Source organism: Mustela nigripes, chromosome 1 (genome assembly GCF_022355385.1).
Source record: "Mustela nigripes isolate SB6536 chromosome 1, MUSNIG.SB6536, whole genome shotgun sequence".
NCBI lineage: Eukaryota > Metazoa > Chordata > Mammalia > Carnivora > Mustelidae > Mustela > Mustela nigripes.
In genome coordinates, this window is record NC_081557.1 from 32,019,259 (window position 1) to 32,042,947 (window position 23,689).

The following is a 23,689-nucleotide window of genomic DNA, read 5'->3' on the forward strand; positions in this document are numbered from 1 at the left end:
TATAACTTTTCAAACTAGTGTTTTTGTTTTCTTTGGGTAAATACCCAGTAGTAGAATTACTGGGTCATAGTGTATTAATTTTTAATTTTTTAAGGAACCTCCTTACTGTTTTTCATAATGGCTTCATTAACATTCCTGCCAACAGTGCACAAGGGTTCCTTTTCCTCCACATCCTTGCCATTACTTCTTTCTTGTGTTTTGATTCTAACCATTCTGACAGGTGTGAGGTGATCTCTTGTTGTGGTTTTGATTTGCAATTTCCTGATGATATGTGATGTTGAGTATCTTTTCATGTGTCTTTTGGCCATTTGTATGTCATCTTTGGAAAAATGTCTATTCAGATCTTCTGCCCATTTTTTAATCAGACTGGTTTTTTTTGTTTTGTTTTGTTTTTTTCTGGTGTTGAGCTGTGTCAGTTCCTTGTACAGTTTTCAAGTTTCTTCACAAACTCTTCCAAAAAAAGAAAAGGAAGGAAAGCTTCCAAGTTCATTCTGCAAGGTTAGCATTAACCTGATACCAAAACCAGATACAGACAGTACTCCCAAAAAAGAACTAGAGGCTAGTATCTTTGATGAATATACATGCAAAAATCCTCAACAAAATATTAGGAAACTGAATCCAACAATACATTAAAATATCATTCACCACAACCAACTGCCATATATTCCAGGGTTACAAGGGTACTTTAATATTCACAAATCATTCAGTGTGATATAGCACATTAACAAGAGAAAGGATAAAAGCCATATGATCAACTCAATAGATTCAGAAAAAGCATATGACAAAATACATCATTCGTAATAAAACTCTCAACAAAGTAGTTTTAGGGGAAAACATACTTCAATATAATAAAGGCCATATATGAAAAACCTGCAGCGAATATCATACTCAACAGGGAAAAACCAAGAGCTTTTCCTCTAAGATAAGGAACAAGACAAGGATGTCCTTCCCTCTTACCACTTTTATTCAACAAAGTACTGGAAGTCCTAGCCACAGCAATCAGACAAGAAGGAGGAAGAGGAGGTGGAGGAGAAACAAAAGCATCCAAATTGGTAAGGAGAAATAAAACTTTCCCTAGTTGCAGATGACATGATACTAAATAAAGAAACTCTAAGGACTCCACCAAAAAACTTCTAAAACTGATCAATGAATTTAGTAAAGTTGTGGAATACGAAATTAATATACAGAAAGCTGTTGCACTTCTATACACTAATAGCGAAGTGACAGAGAAATTAAGAAATAATCCCATTTGCAATTGCACCAAAAAGAATAAAATATCTAGGAATAGACTTAACCAAGGAGGTAAAAGACCTGTACTCTGAAAATTCACTCTTTTAAAGTATACAATTCAGTGATTTTTTTTTAGTATATTCATCATGTTGTGCAACCATCACTTCTATCTAATTCTAGAAATTTTTCATCATTCCAAAAAGAAACCTCGTGCCTATTACTAACAGTCACTCTGCATTCCTCACTGCCCCAACCCATGGCAACCATTAATGTCCTATCTCTATAGGTTTACCTATTTTGCACATTTCATATAAATGGAATGATCCAACATATGACCTTCTTTATCTGGCTTCTTGGTGTAATGTTTTCAAGGTTCATTCATGTTATAGCATGAATTCAGTACTTCATTCTTTTCCTTGCTGAATAATATTCCATTATGTGAATCTACCACATTTTATTATTCATTCATCAACTGATGGACATTTGGCTGTTAACATTTTTTTAAAAAAATTATGAATATTTCTACTATGAATATTCATTACAAGTTTTTGTGAGAACAATTCTGTTGAATATATAATCTTTCATTTATTCTTAAACACATGTTCTGTTTAATTATTAGTTATATTTAAAAGCTGATACCTTTACACCAAAGAAGCAAAGGATCTCTATTCAGAAAATTACAGAATACTCATGAAAGAAATTGAGGAAGATATGAAGAAATGGAAAAATGTTCCATGCTCATGGATTAGAAGAACAAATACTGTTAAAATGTCTATGCTACCCAGAGCAATCTATACAATCAATGCAATCCCTATCAAAATACCATCAACTTTTTTCACAGAGCTGGAACAAATAATCCTGAAATTTTTATGGAACCAGAGAAGACCCCAAATAGCGAAGGAATGTTGAAAAAGAAAATCGAAACTGGTGGCATCACAATTCCAGACTTCAAGCTCTATTACAAAACTGTATTCATCAAGACAGTATGGTACTGGCACAAAAAACAGATGCATAGATTAATGGAAGGAAATAGAGAACCCAGAAATGGACCCTCAACTTTATGGTCAACTAATCTTCAACAAAGCAGTAAAGAATATCCAATGGATAAAAAGACAATCTCTTCAACAAAATGGTGTTGGGAAAATTGGACAGCTACTTGCAGAAGAATGAAACTGGACCATTTTCTTACACCATACACAACAATAGACTCAAAATGGATGAAAGACCTAAATCTAAGACAGGAATCCATAAAAATCCTAGAAGAGAACACAGGCAGCAACCTCTGTGACCTTGGCCACGGCAGCTTCTTGCTAGACACATCTCCAAAGGCAGGAGAAACAAAGGCAAAAATGAACCATTGGGACTTCATCAAAATACAAAGCTTTTGCACAGCAAAGGAAACAGTTGACAAAAACAAAAGACAGCTGACAGAATGGGAGAAGATATTTGCAAATGACATATCAGATATGGATCAGTATCAGATATTATCAGATATGACATATCAGATAAAGGATTAGTATAAAATCAATAAAGAAATCAACCTCAACACCCCAAAAACAAATAATACAGTCAAGAAATGGGCAGAAGACATGAACAAACATTTCTCCAATAAGACATCCAAATGGCCAACAGACATATGAAAAACTGCTCCACATCACTTGGCATCAGGGAAATACAAATCAAAATCACAATAAGATACCACCTCCCATTAGTCAAAACGGCTAAAATCAACAAGTCAGGGTAACAACAGATGTTGAGGAGGATGCGGAGAAAGGTGAACCCTCTTACACTGCTGGTGGGAGTGCAAGCTGGTTCAGACACTCTGGAAAACAGCATGGAGGTTCTTCAAAAAGTTGAACAAAGAGTTACCCTATAACTCAACAATTGCTCTACTTACCCCAAAGATACAAATGTAATGATCTGAAGGGGCACCTGCACCCCAGTGTTTATAGCAGCAATGGCAAACTATGGAAAGAGCCCAGATGTCCATTGACAGAAGGATGGATAAAGAAGATGTGGTATGTATATATATACAATAGAATACTATCTAGCCATTAAAAAAATGAAATCTTGTCATTTGCAATGATGTGGCTGGAACTAGAGGGTATTATGCTAAGTGAAATAAGTCAATCAGAGAAAGACAATTTTCATATGATCTCACTCATATGTGGAATTTAAGAAGCAAAATGGAGGATCATAGGAGAAGAGAAGAAAAAAAGTAAAACAAGACAACATCAGAGAGGGAGACAAACCATAAGAAACACTTAATCATAGGAAACAAACTGAGGGTTGTTGGAGGGGAGGGAGGTGGGGGGATGGGGTCACTGCATGATGGACATTAAGAGGGACACACGATGTGATGAGCACTGGGTATTATATAAGACTGATGAAACACTGACCTCTACCTCTGAAACCGGTAATATGCTATATGTTAATTGACTGAATTTATTTATTTATTTATTTTTTAAAAGATTTTATTTATTTGACAGAGAGAAATCAATAGTAGATGGAGAGGCAGGCAGAGAGAGAGGAGGAAACAGGCTCCCTGCTGAGCAGAGAGCCCGATGCGGGACTCGATCCCAGGACCCTGAGATCATGACCTGAGCCGAAGGCAGCGGCTCAACCCACTGAGCCACCCAGACGCCCCCTAATTGACTGAATTTAAATTAAAAAAAATTTTTTTTTTAAAGCTGATACTTTTAAGCTTAGTAGTCTTGCTCCAGATACAGACTTTTCATATCCAGTAGTGTTTGATATTCAGTGTTTTCACTAATGCCACTTTAAATATTTCATTTATTTATTTACTTTAGAGAGAGGGAGTGCTCACATGCACATGAATGGGAGAAGGGGCAAGGGGAGGGACAGAGAAGAAAGGGTAGAGGGGAAGAGAGGGGTTTGAGCCATCTTTATACACTGAGCACAGAGCTGGATGTGGGACTCTATCCCATGACCCCAAGATCATGATCAGAACTGAAACCAAGTCAGAAGCTCAATCGACTGAGCCACCCAGGCACCCCTTACTAATGACACTCTCTAAAGAATTATTAAAGTTTTAATTTTTTTCTTTCACTCACTTGCTTTTTAAAAAGTTGAATATTTCAACTTTTGTTTCAATTATAGAGGGCACTTAATGCTATTAAAATGTGTTGAGCTTTTCTTTGTGGCCTAATATATTTTCAATGTTTTATACAATCCATGGATGCTTAAAAGGCTTTGTTACACACATTTTAAAAAATTATATTTTGTGTACTATCCTTTTTGTCTACTTGATATCAGATAATGATAATCATATCTTTCATAATAATTTTGTCTCTCTCAATTTCTCTTTATGTTTCATACAATTTTGGCTTTATATGTTTTTGGTACTTCATTAGTTGACTCATAAAAGTCCTATGAATTCTCTCTTGTGAATTTAACTTACAATCAATATAAATTCAAACTATTTATTTTATTAATGATTTTCTTTTACCCTGAGCACACTCCAGACAAGAGAGTTTGTATGCTTTTTCTAATTACCTTTTCTAGCTAGATTCCTTTGCAATTGTTTTCAGTATTAATACTGAACTGTTTATTATGACAATCATTCAGCATTGATTCTAAGTTTAATTTTGTCCCAAAATATTGCATGTACTGTCCCACACAGAGTGTCTAAAAGGTAAATTATTTATTCTTTGAGGAAAAAATAGTGGAGTGACAATATTTGGACAATGTCTGCCTAATAAAAACCAAAAATGCCAAATATTTATTGAGCATTATCTACAGCTAAGATCTGTCACAAAAATCCTACTTGGATTACATAGTCCTCGCTAAAAGATGGTGATCTTGACCACTTTGTTCCCTGACTCTACACCCCTCACCACCATATATCTTTCTTTGGCAGTGTCTCTTTCCATACCCTGCTGGAAAATCAGGTTCATACAATGTGTCATCCTTTCCTTGCCACAGCTGATGGGAACAAGTCTAGACATCTGACCCAGGGCATCCACCTATAGACTAAGCTGAATCCCTTCTATATTTTGACCTAGAGACCCAAAGACATTAGAGAGTTGTAGGCACTTGGGTGACACATTTATGTGGAGTTCGCTGGGCATTCACCTCCACAACCACATGAATGTTGACAAAGGAGTCTGTGGAAAATTGAGCAAAATGAGAGAAGTAGTGTCAGAGATCACATGTCTTCCAGAGGAGAGAGAGATGGAAAGACAGCTGTCTGATCACCAGTTCCTATGGAGTTAATTGTACTTCCTATATTTTGTTACTGTGAGATTTCCTTGCCTCCTTTTTATAATCTCCCTTTACCTTCCACTAGTTTTGGTGGCCTTCTGTTTCTTGGATGAGCTCTGATTAAAATGGGGCCCAGATTAGATGCACATTTATCTAGGTGAGACACTGTTGCAGAATGGATTTTCCAAAGAGGGACACAGTAATATCTCCTATACAATATACTCTCCTGGAACCCTGCCATTCTCAGATAAAAGGTGAAATCTATATCCTCTCCCACTCAGTATAGGTGGGTCTTGGTGACTGCTTTGACTAATACTGTGCTATGGAAATGACATTATGTGAATTCCAAGGCTAGGTCATCAAAATGTCTTGTCTTCTCAGGATACTTGCTCTTGGAACCCAACTCTATGCTGTGAGGAACCTGAAGCAATTAGTGGAGAGGTGCATGGAAAGGACCATGGAAGGTCCCAGCCCACAGCCCCCGCTGCGCTCTCCTCTAACAACCAGCATCGACTTACCAGCCAAGAGAAGGAGCCATTGTGAAAGTGGATCTTCCAGACCTGAGCTAAGCAGCCCAGGCTGATACCACATGAAGCACGGATGGAGCTGTTCCTAATTGCAGATTCTTGAGTAAAATAAATGATCATTGTTGTTTTAAGCCACAAAGTACAGGGACTTTTTCCTCCCCTTAGGAACAGATGAGGGACATAAATAACACATTAAGCCACAGTCATTCATTAATACACAGTTTCTCCTTAACAGGGATCTAGCAAAAGGGACACAGAGAGGGACGCCTAGGTGGCTCAGTCGGTTAAGCTGCTGCCTTTGGCTCAGGTCATGATCCCAGAGTCTTGGAACTGAGTCCCACGTCCAGCTCCTTGCTCGGCTGGGAGCCTGCTTCTCTCTCTGCCTCTGCCTGCCACTCTGCCTACTTGTGTGTGCTCGTGCTCGCTCTCTTTCTCCGACAAATAAATAAATAAATAAATAAATAAAAATCTTTTTCCTAATGAAAGGGGACATAGAGAAGGAGGCTGTAGGATGGGGAGGCAGAGAACAAACAAAGAGACAAAAAGCCACGTTATAGGTGCCCACAAGGAGTGCACGTGGATACCTAAAGGGCAGTTTAGCAAAGAAGTGGTTGGAAAGGGAAGAAGGACTGGAGAAGAGAAGGACTTCTCATCAGCAGACGTCCCATGAGTGGCTTGGAGGACATGAAGGAGGTGGTGATGGGAAGTGTGAGGCTGACCTGAATTGTCAACTCCTACAGGGTGTGCCCCCAGCCCTTCTCATTCATTACTGTACCCACAGAGGGCGGCACAATGTCACTTGCATAGTAGGTTCTTGATAAATGTTTTAAATTAACTTTAAGGAATGGAAATTTTATAGGGCTCTAGTCATAATATTTGCTTGTAAAGAAGAGAAACCCCACCAAATTAGTTTAAGTAAAAGTGAGTTTAGCATGATGATAAAAGGGAACGTTCTATAATCAAATTGCAGAAGTATAGCAGGGTCCCAAAAGAACAGAAAAAATATCCAGTTTCCCCTTTACCTGGAGCCATGTGAATCTCTCCCTTGGGCTTCTTTGTCCATATCTCCTCTACTCTCCCTCTGTAAATTACTCTCCTCTGTCAAGCTTTTAGTTTTTATTCTCCCCAGATTCTACCTGCATGAGGTTTGGGATGGCCATACTGGCTACCCCACAAGCGTACAGCTCTAATGACCAGCAATGAAGACTGGCTCAATCTCTGCCTCAATTTTCAACTCCCAGGAGAGAAACTCTCAATAGCTCATCTTGGCCCACGTGTCTGCAGCAGTCTAAGTAGTTGTGACCTGGCAGGATTCATGCGGTTCTTTGAGTTTCCACTTCTAAATTGTGAGTGAGCCAGATTTCCTAAGACAGGGCCTTGCTGGGAGAGGGGGGAGTGGTGATGCTGTGACATGGATAAGCACAGAGTTAAGGGGATTGCTTTCCATCCTTAAAGGCTTTGGGCCATAGTCCATGGTGCTAAGAAAATGGGTTTAGGATCTAAAACCACCATAGCCATAGAAATACCATCAGCAAGCTTTTAATAATTGGCATCACCTCTATACTACGCATGGTCACTCTCAGCCTATTAGGGCCTATAACCAGCCAATGATTAGTGGCCCTCCCTAACGATGAAGTGCAAACAGTAATCCCCTTTCTAAACTTTCCAGGACTCCAACCTTCTAACAACATGTGTAGAAGGACATAGGAATGTTACTTTGGATCACTCTCCTGTGTTGAGGCAGAAAAGAGAAGAGTCAATTTCTGCAGAGGACCCACATAAGGCTGATGGTCTGGAAGGGTCTTCAGATTCTGCACAGATCCCCTAGTGGCCTGAGGGGGAGGTAGCGCCCACGCTCTCATCTGATTTTCGAGGAGCAGCTCACAATAAAGAGAATCTGGTTAATTATTTTTTACTCTTTGGGCCACAAGCAAAAGTCAGACCTAGAAAAAGAATGACCTAATAATATGCTACATTTTAATCCCTGCTTGCACACATTTTTCAGATAAAAGGTGATCAAAATGCAAATGGAACAGTTTTTAAAAACTGCACTTCCATCATTCTGGTATTCTGTTCTGTGTTTTAATTAGTGTGATGATAGAAACCTCAAAAGCCATCATGTGGACTAAATGGACAAAACGATTTATGAGTGAAAGCCCCCCAATGCCAAATTTATATCATATTAGTTTTTAAAATGCCTATACATAATTGATTTTTGTTTCCTAAACACACACAAAAACCCCCCAAAAACCAGAGAAACTCCATTTCTTGCATCAAAATACTTTTTTAAAAAATTCTTTTTTCAATCTTTGAAGATCTAGGCTGTTGGTAAACCGAGAGTTGCCTGGTTGACTGACAGTATCTGTCAAAGGCAATGAACTCCACTTCAACGTTGCCTTTATGCTGGTGTGTCAAGTTGTTCAACTGTGACCCTTCCATCTGTTCCAGCTAATCTGAAAGTCATTTAGACCTGCTTCCCCATTCATTTGAAACACAGCACATTCTCCTGTTAACACACATATGCAAAGCTGTCTGCTGTCAGCAACCTTCAGGGTTTTTTTTTGAAAAGTCTCACTTACAACATCTGTATAAACATTTACACAACAGAAAATCCATTTGTTGACTATTAATGCCTCCCTAACTAAATTTTTTTCAGACATTTCTAAGTATAGGGTCATTCTGAACAGACATTGAGCAGTTTACTTCCCCAATTTACTTTTTAAGCAGGAATGATCCCTTGATGTTGACATGTCAAAAAAATCTTTGTGTTGTATCTTAAGACTTCTTACCAATTCATAGTCTTACTAGCGAGGATTCAATTGACACTGAAAATGCTTGCATAGTCTTTGTTTTTAAGCAAGTTTGGAAGCATGTAGTGAAGTTCATCTAATTTACTGAACGGGAATCTCTGGGATGGGGCTCTGGGAATCCATATCCTCAAAAAGTCCTCCAGGGGATTTTGAGAATCCACAGGTCTGGTTAGTTACACTTTACTAAGATGCCTTATACTGCATGATTCTGCTTTCGTATTTGTGTGAGTCATATGATCCCATTAAAGGACTCAGAACTTGAATAAAGTACTTAGTGAAAGGTAAAAAACAAAACATAATAAAATAAACAAAAAAGCTTATTTGAGTGATTTACCTGGATGTTTCTTTGCATTGTTTGTAAATTGAAACTGCATTTAGATGGGATGCATCAGGAATGCTCCTATGATGCTAAATGAATTAAGACCTCCTTTGGTCCAGAACTTTAAAATTGCTTTGCTTTATTTTAAACTGGTTCCTTCTCTGTCCTCTGTCCAGATCTATACTGCATTTCTCAGGTCTGGCCTCAACCATGACATTGAATCTCTGTGTGACCTTGTCAGTAAAGTTAATTCTCCTCTCTGAGATGTAGTTTGAGTGAAGTAAGAGAAGATGATCTCAGAAGTCCCTTCTGGCTCTGACATTCTTTGGGCACCAAAAACAAGTTCTATATATCCTTTTCCTCTCTGATAAAATTACCTCCAACCCAGAACATTCATTATCTCCAACCATATCTGGTTCTCTCACTGTGGTTAAAGGACAGGTAAGCCTTCTGATAAGTTATATGACCTCGAACAAATCATTTAATCTTCTCAAGCTTTAGTTTCTTCATTTGTAAAACCTAAATAATATCTGCTTGAGTACGAAAGTAAGTACAAAAAAAGATAAGTGAGAAGTGTTTCCTAAACTGTAACTTGTTGTATAGATGCCATTATAATTTTTATTGTAATTATTAATACTGCTCCTATTGCTCATAAGTTGGTCCTTCTCTGAACCACCATCATAAATAAAGTGCCACCTTATAAATTACTGTTTAGGAAACCTATGTAGAAAAATGAAAGTGTACTGTGGACATGTGTATCAAAAGCTTCAAAAACACAACTTTTGGCACAATAATTTTACTTTTTTTTTTGAGAGAGAGAGAAAGAGTGTGTGTGTGGGTGTGTGTGTGTGTGCATAAGGTAGGGGGTGTGCAGAAGGAGAGGGGGAGAGAGAGAATCTTAAGCAGGATTAATGTTCAGCAGGGAGCCAAACAAGGGGCTTACCCATGACTCAGAGATCATGACCTGAGCCAAAATTAAGAGTCAGACACTGAACAAACTGAGCCACCCAGGTGCCCCACAATAATTTTTACTTCTAAGAATGTATCGAAATATATGTCCTATACTTTGTATAAGGCTATCCAGCAAAGCACTGTTTATAATAGCCCATATTAAAACCAATCCAATGCCCATGAGTACATTATTTTATAGTCATCACTGAAATACTCTGTAGTATTTCAGAAATGGAAGGAAATAGAAATGGAAGGAAAACTTCCAAACTCATTTTATGAGGCCAGCATCACCTTGATCCCAAAACCAGACAAGGATCCCATCAAAAAAGAGAGCTATAGACCAATATCCTTGATGAACACAGATGCGAAAATTCTCACCAAAATACTAGCCAATAGGATTCAACAGTACATTAAAAGGATTATTCACCACGACCAAGTGGGATTTATTCCAGGATTGCAAGGTTGGTTCAACATCCGCAAATCAATCAATGTGATACAATACATCAATAAAAGAAAGAACAAGAACCATATGATACTCTCAATAGATGCTGAAAAAGCATTTAACAAAGTATAGCATCCCTTCCTGATCAAAACTCTTCAAAGTATAGGGATAGAGGGCACATACCTCAATATCATCAAAGCCATCTATGAAAAACCCACCGCAAATATCATTCTCAATGGAGAAAAACTAAAAGCTTTTCCGCTAAGGTCAGGAACATGGCAGGGATGTCCATTATCACCACTGCTATTCAACATAGTACTAGAAGTCCTAGCCTCAGCAATCAGACAACAAAAGGAAATTAAAGGCATCCAAATCGGCAAAGAAGAAGTCAAATTATCACTCTTCGCAGATGATATGATACTATATGTGGAAAACCCAAAAGACTCCACTCCCAAACTGCTAGAACTTGTACAGGAATTCAGTAAAGTGTCAGGATATAAAATCAATGCACAGAAATCAGTTGCATTTCTCTACACCAACAACAAGACAGAAGAAAGAGAAATTAAGGAGTCAATACCATTTACAATTGCACCCCAAACCATAAGATACCTAGGAATAAACCTAACCAAAGAGGCACAGAATCTATACTCAAAAAACTATAAAGTACTCATGAAAGAAATTGAGGAAGACACAAAGAAATGGAAAAATGTTCCATGCTCCTGGATTGGAAGAATAAATATTGTGAAAATGTCTATGCCACCTAAAGCAATCTACACATTTAATGCAATTCCTATCAAAGTACCATCCATCTTTTTCAAAGAAATGGAACAAATAATTCTAAAATTTATATGGAACCAGAAAAGACCTCGAATAGCCAAAGGGATATTAAAAAAGAAAGCCAAAGTTGGTGGCATCACAATTCCGGACTTCAAGCTCTATTACAAAGCTGTCATCATCAAGACAGCATGGTACTGGCACAAAAACAGACACATAGATCAATGGAACAGAATAGAGAGCCCAGAAATAGACCCTCAAATCGATGGTCAACTAATCTTCAACAAAGCAGGAAAGAATGTCCAATGGAAAAAAGACAGCCTGGTGTTGGGAAAATTGGACAGCCACATGCAGAAAAATGAAATTGGACCATTTCCTTACACCACACATGAAAATAGACTCAAAATGGATGAAGGACCTCAATGTGCGAAAGGAATCCATCAAAATCCTTGAGGAGAACACAGGCAGCAACCTCTTCGACCTCAGCCGCAGCAACACCTTCCTAGGAACATCGCCAAAGGCAAGAGAACCAAGGGCAAAAATGAACTATTGGGATTTCATCAAGATCAAAAGCTTTTGCACAGCAAAGGAAACAGTTAACAAAATCAAAAGACAACTGACAGAATGGGAGAAGATATTTGCAAACGACATATCAGATAAAGGACTAGTGTCCAGAATCTATAAAGAACTTAGCAAACTCAACACCCAAAGAACAAATAATCCAATCAAGAAATGGGCAGAGGACATGAACAGACATTTCTGCAAAGAAGACATCCAGATGGCCAACAGACACATGAAAAAGTGCTCCATATCACAGGGCATCAGGGAAATACAAATCAAAACCACAATGAGGTATCACCTCACACCAGTCAGAATGGCTAAAATCAACAAGTCAGGAAATGACAGATGCTGGCGAGGATGCGGAGAAAGGGGAACCCTCCTACACTGTTGGTGGGAATACAAGCTGGTGCAGCCACTCTGGAAAACAGCATGGAGGTTCCTCAAAATGTTGAAAATAGAACTGACCTATGACCCAGCAATTGCACTATTGGGTATTTACCCTAAAGATACAAACGTAGTGATCCAAAGGGGCATGTGCACCCGAATGTTTATAGCAGCAATGTCCACAATAGCCAAACTATGGAAAGAACCTAGATGTCCATCAACAGATGAATGGATCAAGAAGATGTGGTATATATACACAATGGAATACTATGCAGCCATCAAAAGAAATGAAATCTTGCCATTTGCGACAACATGGATGGAACTAGAGCATATCATGCTTAGCGAAATAAGTCAAGCGGAGAAAGACAACTATCATATGATCTCCCTGATATGAGGAAGTGGTGATGCAACATGGGGGCTTAAGTAGGTAGGAGAAGAATCAATGAAAGAAGATGGGATTGGGAGGGAGACAAACCATAAGTGACTCTTAATCTCACAAAACAAATTGAGGGTTGCTGGGGGAATGGGGGTTGGGAGAATGGGGGTGGGGTTATGGACATTGGGGAGGGTATGTGCTTTGGTGAAGTGTGTAAACCTGGCGATTCACAGACCTGTACCCCTGGGGATAAAAATATATGTTTATAAAAAATAAAAAATTAAAAAATTAAAAAATAAATAAATAAATTTTTAAAAAAAGGTATTTTGGGCAAGTATTTAATGACTTAGAACATGCTCATACCACACAATAAGGAGCAAAAACAGAGAAAGATGCAGATTTGCATTTCAGTATTAAGGTAAAATATATTGTCTAAACAGATCTCAAAGAAAAAAAGTATATTGAAGTATTTACAGTGTTTATAAACAATGGAAGCACAGATAAATTATGTTTTCTATTTGTCTCTGTATTATTTTGGTGAAATGTATTATTTTGGTGAAACTGCAGCACATTCTCCCCTCCCAAGTTTCATATCACCACCAAACACATATCTAGTATGCCCTGTGTGTCTGTGCCCACCATTGGACATGATGGAGATAAGGAGGTGTAGAGCATGGCCATAAGATTTGAGCTTATAGTCTAGAAGGAGAAAATGTTTCTTATACAGAGAAATGCAGTAATAATGAGTCTTTAGAATAGTACAAGTGAATTTCCATTTGGAATTAAGAGAGGAATTTTCTCAAGATAAAATAAATAAACTGTTAAACCCTGCAAGAACTGTTACTGAGGTAATAAGCAGTTCACAGAAATATTTTAATCTGATTCAAGTCTTCATAGACTGTACCTTCTTTTTTTTTTTTTAAGATTTTATTATTATTTATTTGACAGCAGAGATCACAAGTAGGCAGAGAGGCAGGCAGAGACAGAGGGGGAAGCAGGCTCCCCGCCGAGCAGAGAGCCTGATGCGGGGCTCGATCCCAGGACCCTGGGATCATGACCTGAGCCAAAGGCAGAGGCTTTAACCCACTGAGCCAACTAGGCACCCCTAGACTGTACCTTCTCATCAGGAAATATGGAGTATTTTAGTTTAATCTAATGGTCTTGTCAAATGATGTCCCAGCCCATATTTGCCTAAATAATAGATAAAATTTAATTCCCCAGCAATCCATTGCTAAGAAGTGAGATACCCAAGAAAGAATCTGAAGAGTCTTCAGATATCATGAGGCAAACAAAATCACATGTGGGTGCCTGGATTCATCTAGTTACTCTCACTGTGTCCCCTAAACTCAGGGGTACAATTCCACATAGGCTGGAGCTAACATGAGGAGATAAAGAACACTTTCTATCCAGCCCAGAATCTTCTACCTAAGGAAGAAAACAAATGAAACATAGTTGGAGGCTGTGATATTGGACCTATAATGGAAATTCAAATAAAATTCTCTACAGAGCTGTCCTGGCTTCCATCTTCCACAGCATCATCTTCTATTTGTGATTAGATTAGAGTTAGAACATCCATTTAGATGAGCACATCCAATTTAAAGCATGATGGGTCATGAACTTCAGTTGCTTCCAGTGGCCAAACAGTGCATGGAGACATGTGGACTGGATAAACAGAAAACACTGATGTGGTGCCACAATAAGATGGATAATATGTGTCTTACCTAATGGCACACTATTTAATGTAAACAGCACCATGCTAGCACAACACTTTTACATCTGTCAGCTAGATTGGCCTCCTTCTCCGGCAGCCAGTGTGTACTCTGCATAGAAGAGCCTATGGAGAAGAAAGTCCACCAGCCCATTACTCATGGTTCTAGGTAAGGGTCATTAGTTGTTTTTATTTTTAAGGTTTTATTTATTTATTAGACACACAGAGAGAGATCACAAGTAGGCAGAGAGGAGGCAGAGAGAGAGGGGGAAGCAGGCTCCCCGCTGAGCAGAGATCCCGATGGTGGGGCTCTATCCGAGGACCCTGAGATCATGACCTGAGCTGAAGGCAGAGGCTTAAGCCACTGAGCCACCCAGGTGCCCCAAGGGTCACTAGTTTTCCCACCAATTCCAGTTTTGGTCCCTGGGAGTGGTTCCTCCTCAATAAGGAATAGAAAAGAATAATATATAGAATATATATAGAGAGAATAAGGAATAGAAGAGAAACTGAGAGATAACCCCACATGGCCAGAAAGTTAGGCAGAACGAAAGCCTTAACCAGAGGAATATAAATGAGAGAAACCACACCAACCCATCAAAGAACTGAATAGGAGTTACTGGTCTCCATTTAGTGTCCCCAGATCATGAGACAAATTGCTCTGTGCCACTGGCTCTGACTGGAGACAATTGTGCCTCTAGGAGCTATTGGGCAGTATCTAGAGACATTATTGATCACAACCTTGGACAGGGATGGGGGTGGCACGTGACTGGCATCTAGTGGGTAGAGCCAGGGATGTTGCTAAACATCACAGAGCCCACAGGACATTCTCCCACAACAACAACAAAAGATGTCAACAGTGTGGAATTTAAAGTGAGGGGTCTCTTTACAGTGAGTGATTAGGAAACAGATCTGCGGAAATTACATTTGGGGTGAAATCTGACTGATCCAGAGGACCCAGAAAGATCTAGAGGCAGAGTGGCCCAAGCAAAGGGAACAATAGGAGCAAAGACGCTGAGGTGGGAACAAGCTTGGTATCGTTGAGGACAGAAATCTGATTAACCCTGCTTCCCCTTGCCTTATTTGCCATGGAATTTGCTGCACATAAAAATGAACTGCAACACAAATTTTAAATTCTTAATAGCACCTTTAGCAATCATGTTATAAATGGGGAAACTGAGACTCAGAGAGTCAAAGTAAGGTAAGGTCACATAACAAATCAGTGGCAAAGTACTTAGATCTGACTGCCATTTTTGTATCCTTCTTGGACATGATGGTTTAACCATCACTGATTTTGTTTTCTATCCCTTATCTACATAACATTTCTCTAAATAAAACTTACTCTGTAAGTATTTTATGTATGATATTAAAACATGTTATCTTATAAAAGTGCACTGCATGGGATGCCTGGGTAGCTCAGTTGGTTAAGCAGCTGCCTTCGGCTCAGGTCATGATCCCAACGTCCTGGGATCGAGTCCCACATCGGGCTCCTTGCTCCGTGGAGAGCCTGCTTCTCCCTCTGACTCTGCCTGTCACTCTGTCTGCCTGTGCTCGCTCTTACTCGCTCTCTCTCTGACAAATAAATAAATGAAATCTTTAAAAATAAATAAATAAATAAAAATAAAAGTGCACTGCATTATCTAATCATCATCACGATACTCTAAGGGAGTTCTGACTACCCCACCCCTGTTTTACAGATAGTGACTTGGAGATTCAGAGAGGTGAGCATCCAGCCCAAGAGGACAGAGCTCATTAGTGGAAATAAGAAGTAACCCAAATCTGACTGGCTTTGAGTTCCTCTCCTGTGCAATGTGACCTCTAAGTTAGATACCTTCCCAAAGTCACTTGAGTGGTGGGCCAGCTGAAGTCTTCTGGGACTATGGATGGACAAAAGAGGACTCAAGGCTGACCATTAGGAGCCCTCTGGGTTTGATTCCAGGTAAAAGAACACTATTTTCCAAAGGTAGTCAGCGCCTCCCGGGGTGTGATCCCTACCCCCCCCCCCAGGTTTACTGATGTATAACTGACTAGTGAAACTGTATATAATACAGTATGTGACATGATTTAATATGTGTATACACTGTGAAATGATTTCCACAACCAAGTTAATTAACACATCCATTACCTCCTAGTACCGTGAGAGAGAGAGAGAGAGAGTATGTGTGTGTGTGTGTGTGTGTTTGTACGGTGGGAACACCTAAGATTTACTCTAGAAATACACTCTTGCTAACTATGGTCATCATGATGTACATTGGATCCCCAGAACATACTCATCTTATAACTGAAAGTTTATATCCTGTAACTAACATCTCATTTTCCCCACCACCCAGTCCTGGGCAACTACCATTCTACCCTCCGGTTCTGAGCTCAATTTTTTAGATTTAGACATGTAAGTGAGATCATACAGTATTTCTCTTTCTGAATCTGGCTTATTTTACTTAGCATACTGTCCCCCAGTTTTATTCATATTGTCGCAAATGGCAGGATTTCCTTCTTTTTAATTACTGAATAATATTCCATTCTTTATGCATTCATCTGTTGATACTTACGTTGTTTCCATATCCTGGCTATTGTGAATAATACAGAAATGATCATAGGAATGCAATATCTCTTCATGAAACCGATTTCATCTCCTTTGGATATTTAACCAGAAGTGAAACTGCTAGACCATAGACCATACTTCTATTTCTAATTTCTTGCATTTTTTCATACTATTTTCCATAACGGTTATGCCAATCTGTCTCCTGATCAGCAAGGTACAAAGGTTCCCTTTTCTCCAGATCCTCACCAACACTTGCTATCTCTTGTCTTTTGATAACAGTCAACCTAACCAGTAATAGGTTATATCTTGTTGTGGTTTTGATTTGGATTTTACTGATAATTAGTGATGTTGAACATCTTCTCATGTACCTGTTAGCCATCTCTATGTCTTCTTTTAGAAAAAATGTCTGTTCAGGTCCTTTACCCACTTTTTAATTGAGTTGTTTGTTTTTTGCTATTGAATTGTATTTGTTTATCATATATTTTATATATTAACCCCTTACCAGATGTGTAGTTTATAAATATTTTCTCCTATTTTGTAGGTTTCCTTTTATTTGTTGTTTAGTTCTTTCACTATACAGAAGCTTTTTGACTTAATGTAGCCTTATCAATTTATTTTTGCTTTTGTTGCCTGTGCTTTTGGTGTCATATTCAAAAAATCATTGCTAAGACTGATGTTAAAGAGCTTTTCTCCTATGTTTTCTTCTAGGAGTTTTATTTATTATATTTATTTTACTTATTATTTCAGGTATTACATTTAAGTCTTTAACTCATTTCAAATTAATTCTCGTGTATGGTATAAGATAAGCATCTAATTTCATTCTTTTGGATGTGGTTCCCTGGGAAGCAAAGATGGTTCAAAATGTATAAGCCAATAAATGTGATATATCACATTAATAGAATGAGGGATAAAAATCATAAAATCATCTCAACTGATGCAGAAAAAGCATTTGTCAAAATTCAATATCCCATCATGATAAAAACTCTCAACAAATTAAGTGTAGCTTAATATAATAAACCTCAACATAATAAAGGCTATATATATATATGACAGGTTCACAACTAACATCATTTTATTATTTTTTTAAAAGATTTTATTTATTTATTTATTTATTTGAGACAGAAAAAAAAAAAGAAAGAGTGAAGACAATTAGGGGGAGTGGCAGGCCGAGGGAGAGGGTGAAGCAGACTCCCTACTGAGCAGGGAGCCTGATGCAGGGCTCTATTCCAGGACTGTGGGACCATGTGATCATGACCATGATCAATGTGAGATCGTGACCAGAGCAGAAGGCATAAACTTAGCCGACCGAGCCACTCAGGCACCCTGCCAACATTACTTTCAACAGCGAAAAGCTAAAAGCTTTTCCTCTAAGATCGGGAACAAGACAAGGGTGCTCACTCTTACCAATTTTATTCAACAAAGTACTAGCAGTCCTAGCCAGATCAATTAGACAAGTAAAAGAAGTAAATGGCATAACATTTGGAAAGGAAGTTAAATGGTCTCTGTTTGCAGGTTACATGATCTTACAAATAAAAAACCCTAAAGAGTCCACTAAAAATTTGTTAGAACAAACAAATTAGGTAAAGTTACAGAACACAAAATCGACATATAAAAATCAGTTGTATTTCTAAACAGTAAAAACAAACTAACCAAAAGAGAAATTAGGAAAAGAAAAAAAATCCCACCATGATTGCATCAAAAAATAGTTAAGATACTTAGGAATTAATTGAACCAAAGTTCATAAAAGATATGTACATTGAATACTCTGTGTAAGACTTTGATGAAATAAATGGAGGAAGACACAAATAAATGGAAAGGTCCTGTGTTTATGGATTAGAAGAATGAATACTGTGAAAATGTCCATACTACCCAAAGTGATCTACAAACTCAGTATAATCCCTATCAAAATTCCCATGGTATTTTTTCACAGAAATAGGAAAAAAAAATCCTAAAATTCATATGGAACCAGAAAGACCTCAAAAGCCAAAGCAATCTTGAGAAAGAAAAACAAAGGTGTAGTCATCACACTTTCTGATTTCAAACTCTATTAAAAAGCTATAGTAATCCACACAGCGTGGCACTGGCTCAAAAACCTATGGACCAGTGGAACAGAATAGAGAACCCAGAAATAAACCTTCACATATACAGTCAACTAATATTTGACAAGGGTGCCAAGAACACTCACTGACAAAAGTACGGTCTCTAGTAAATGACTGGGGGAACTGGGGTGTGATCTGAAGTGTCGGGAGAGACCGTGTTGCAAACTCACCACACCCATCTACTCAGTCATGCTCTGAACTGCTCAGCTTGAACCAGGGTCAGATGTTCTAGAACAAAAAAGCAGGCTTTAAATTTATTTTTAAATTTTTAAATAAGTCAGGAGACTTACATCCAAGTCTCCTGAGAGGCTTAACACAGAGGTTTTTCATTCTAATGCTGAGGCACAAGATAGATGGGTCCACCTCTGTCAGCAAACAGGGTTTGATGAGCTGGGGAAGGAAAGAGAGAGTATGGAGTGGCCAAGGCTGGCATGGACATCAGGATACCCCAAACTGATACCACTTCACCTCACTGCCCCAGAGCCAGCACAGGAAGGGCTCTGTCACTACTGGCTGAACTAGGTAGAACTGCACTGCGTTTACTCACAATAAGGGTAATTACACTTAAGAGAGTTCCTGAGACAGTCCTGGCTTATGCCTGTTGTCTTGGCATAATTATTCATAATTATTCATAATTCACAGCCAACGCTCGCACTGTCCCAGGTAGGATAACACATTATAGGCTCAGGAGCCCCAGGCCCCCTGGGCCATAGCAGCAGAGCAGCCCCAGGCAATGTTGAGGGTTCTATCTGGCTGAGTCTCAGCCTCTCTCCACCTATACACTGCTTAAGGGGCAGTGAATCAGCCCAAACAACATACCAGCAACCAGCCAGATGGAAGCAAGGTTCTATTCAATTGTCGCCATCAGGTCCCAGGTCCCTAATGTGGCCGGAGAGGACATCTATTGCCGTCAACTGTCATTCATTCCCACACCTTCTACAAAGGCTCCTGGTCTGTGCTTAGGAAACCACACTCCCAGCACTATTAAGCCATGGGGACTCAGGCATGAACATGTGACCCAGGCTGGTCAAGTTCGAATCCTTGGTCACAGTGTTTGGTTCAAGGCTGGGCATATGACCCAAGCCTGGCCAATTACAGTTCAACACTGGATTGCCCACATTTGAAAAAAATATCTCTGCTACAGGGTGCCAGACAACCTCAAAAAGCTGAATCTGGTTGGACTGCTGAGAAATTAAGTGAAAGCCTGGTGTCACTGGGAACAATATTTCCACTGTGAGAGGAAACCCCATACAAGAATGGAATCAACACAGGGGAAAGGCAGAACAGAGAACAGGAGAGAAGGAGATGAATCCCAAGAATAGTGTTTAAACTCCTGCATCCAGGGGGCCCAAAGCTAGTATTGCCCTAAGTTTTTTAGAGAGAAGGAGATGAATCCCAAGAACAGTGTTTAAACTCCTGCATCCAGGGGGCCCACAGCTAGTATTGCCCTAAGTTTTTTAGTTAAACCAATAATTCCCCCCCCCCCCTTAATCAAATATATGTTGGATTTCTATCTCCTGGCAAATAAGAAAGACAATCCTGGCTAATATCAAGACATTAACAAAAGAAACAGTCACCTTTTTGAATTAAGAAACTTGAGAACAGGTACCAAGCAGGCAGTGTCACAGAACCCAGCCTGAGACATGATCATCAAAGTTCATCCTGAGCTGAGCAGCGGGCTGCCCAGGCTGCTTGAACGCTTCCTGTGATGCCAAACTTGCTCCCAGAAGCACTCTCATCTGTCGCTGGCAGACCCAGATGCTCCAACGGAGCTGCTGTGCCCCCTTCCCCCCACTCCTGGCAGCTCCAACAAACAGCTTCTGAGTCAGTCCGCGGCAGTCACAGAACAAGCCTGCTTGCTCTGCCTTACGAGATGCTTCAGGTATTTGAAGGCAGATCTCTTGCTGTTCAGAGACAGCCGTTCCCACAAGCCATGGTTCCGGAGCCTCTATCAGTGTTCGGGAGGCCTCTGGAGATCTCTCGGAATGCACTCCACCCTCTAATTATAATCATTACCACAATAGCCAGGATAGCTTCAGCATTTACTATTAGCCAGGCAATGTGCTACATTCTTGCCACAAGCTTTATATCATTTAATCCTCACAACTGCCCTAGATGAGATGGATACTATTAGTATCCCCATTTCACAGATGAGAAAATGGAGGCTTCGAAGAATCAAATTCAGACTACATTTGCCACTACATGATACTGCTTTTATGGCCTGTGGCAAGGGCCTTATTTTGCACATAGGAACTTGGGTATTAACTCTGTACCATACTGCATTGGTACAGACAGCTACATAATATCAATACAACAATCATGAGAAAACACATTTATTTCTACTGGTTAAAGCCCCAAATTTGTGGTAATTTGTTACAGTGGCCACGGGATGCTAACAAAACTGCTGAGTAGTTTTGACTCCTAATTCCCTAAACCAAGGATGCAACTGTATCTTCCAATCTTAAGCCTGCAGCAGTCTAAAAAATCACACCCTCTACGTGTATAACCATGCAGCTGCTAACATGCAGACCCATCTAAACACAGGGCCCATCTATGTCAGAGTGGGACTCTGGTTTCACAACAGGTATTACCAGACAAAGGTGTGGTTCAGTAAGGAAGTTTGGGAAATTGAGTTGAAAATATGTTTTTGAAGTTTCTCTATTACAGGACTTCTTTAACATGCTAACATGCTAACAAACTCTGTGAGTCTCCAAGTGAATGTGGTCTTTACCAAGCTATTTGATTCCAACCCTTCTAAGGGCAAGTGTTGAAAAGACCACAGTTAGAAGGAAAATGTCCAGCCCAACCACCTCATGGCCTTCATTATAAAACTGAAGTCCACTATTGTTTTGCCAAAATCCCACTGCTTGCTGGTAGAGGCATGTTCAGAGTTATAACCCAGGCCTCCTAACACTCTTTATTTATTTTTTTTATTTAAATTCAATTAGACAACATACAGTACATCATTAGTTTTTGATGTAGTGTTCAATGATTCATTAGTTACGTTTAACACCCAGGGCTCCTCTCATCACACGCCTTCCTTAATGCTCATCCCCCAGTTACCCCATCCCCCCACCCACCTCCCTTCCTGAAACCCTCAGTTTGTTTCCCTGAGTCCAGAGTGTCTCATGGTTTTTCTCCCTCTCTGATGACTTCTCATTCAGTTTTCCCCTCTTCCCATATGATCCTCTGCACCATTTCTTATATTCCACATATAAATGAAACCATATGCTAATTGTCTTTCTCTGATTGACTTATTTCACTTAGCATAATATTCTCTAGTTCCATTCATGTCGATGTGAATGGTAGGTATTCATCCTTTCTGATGGCTGAGTAATATTCCATTGTATATATGGACCCCATCATCCTTATCCATTCATCTGCTGAAAGACATCTTGGCTCCTTCCACAGTTTGGCTATTGTGGACATTGCTGCTATGAACATTGGGGTGCAGGTACCCCTTCTTTTCACTACATCTATATCTTTGGGGTAAATACCCAGTAGTGCAATAGCTGGGATTTATTCCTGGGATGTAAGGATGGTTCAACATTTTCAAATCAATCAACATGATAGATCACATTAATAAAAGAAAACACAAGAACCATATGATCCTCTTAACTGATGCAGAAAAAGCATTTTACAAAATATAGCATCCTTTCTTGATTAAAACTGTTCCAAGTGGGACGCCTGGGTGGCTCAGTTGGTTAAGCAGCTGCCTTCAGCTCAGGTCATGATCCCAGCGTCCTGGGATCGAGTCCCACATTGGGCTCCTTGCTCGGCAGGGAGCCTGCTTCTCTCTCTGCCTCTGCCTGCCATTCTGTCTGCCTGTGCTCTCTCTCTCTCTCTCTCTCTGACAAATAAATAAAATAAAATAAAAATCATTAAAAAAAAAAAAACTCTTCCAAGTATAGGGACAGAGGAAACATACCTTCCAACATTCTGTCCAGTATTCCTCTTGGAAACAGCTAAATGTCTGAAAAGGAAGTACTGAATGTTATATTTAAAATAAAGGGAGGTGGGTTCTCCAAAGACAACTTTATTGAAAGGAACATTTTCTGCAGTGAGTGAACAGCTTCTAGAATGCAGCAATGAGATATGAGGCAAGGTGGATTTTTTCCTATCTTTTGTTATTGGCATTGACCCTGAAGGCCCTCGGCCCTCCCCTGAAGCTTAAGGGGCTTAGATCAAGGGCAGATTTTGAAATTGAATTTATTCAGATTAAGCAAAACCTCCAGCGAGAGGATTTACTCCCCACAAGCTGTTGCCAAGTTGGGGCTGCCAGGCCAGGTCCATTTTCCTGAGCCACAGTCAACTCATTGCTGGCAGCATCCTGCCAGCCACTTTCCTTGGACATTAAACATTCGGTTTCCTCAGCCTCCTGCATCCTTCTCTGTTTCTCTGATATTTTTAAGCAGGGTTCTGGCAGGCTGCAGATTTTCTAACAATTGTACAAGGAGAGATGATCCCAGGGAACACAGCCAGAGATCCAGAGTTCTAGAACAATACTCCTTCCTTATCAGCTAACCACTGACAAATCACAGTGAGATCATTCCTGGTGAGGACATTTTGCCACGATAACACTCTAGGACACAGGGGGGCAGTCAGAAGCCCAGGGTTATTAGAAGCTGGTTGTTTGAGGGGTTTTCTTTTAATGTTTTATACCTCTGGTTTGCCAGTTGCTAATTTTCCTCCACAAATCTGAGAAATTGTCACTGATTTTAAGACATGGATGTGGCTGGGATAAT

The 23,689-nt window shown here is 39.5% G+C and overlaps 1 long non-coding RNA gene across 2 annotated transcripts in view; it reads right to left on the bottom strand.

Moving 5' to 3' along the window:
• The window catches only part of LOC132010776 (uncharacterized), a 155,797-nt gene that overhangs the window by 64,491 nt on the left and 67,617 nt on the right, over positions 1-23,689 (bottom strand). For both annotated transcript variants that reach the window (XR_009402284.1, XR_009402285.1), the window contains exon 6: positions 22,873-22,917. This is a non-coding gene — a long non-coding RNA (uncharacterized LOC132010776). The remainder of the gene's footprint in view (positions 1-22,872; positions 22,918-23,689) is intronic.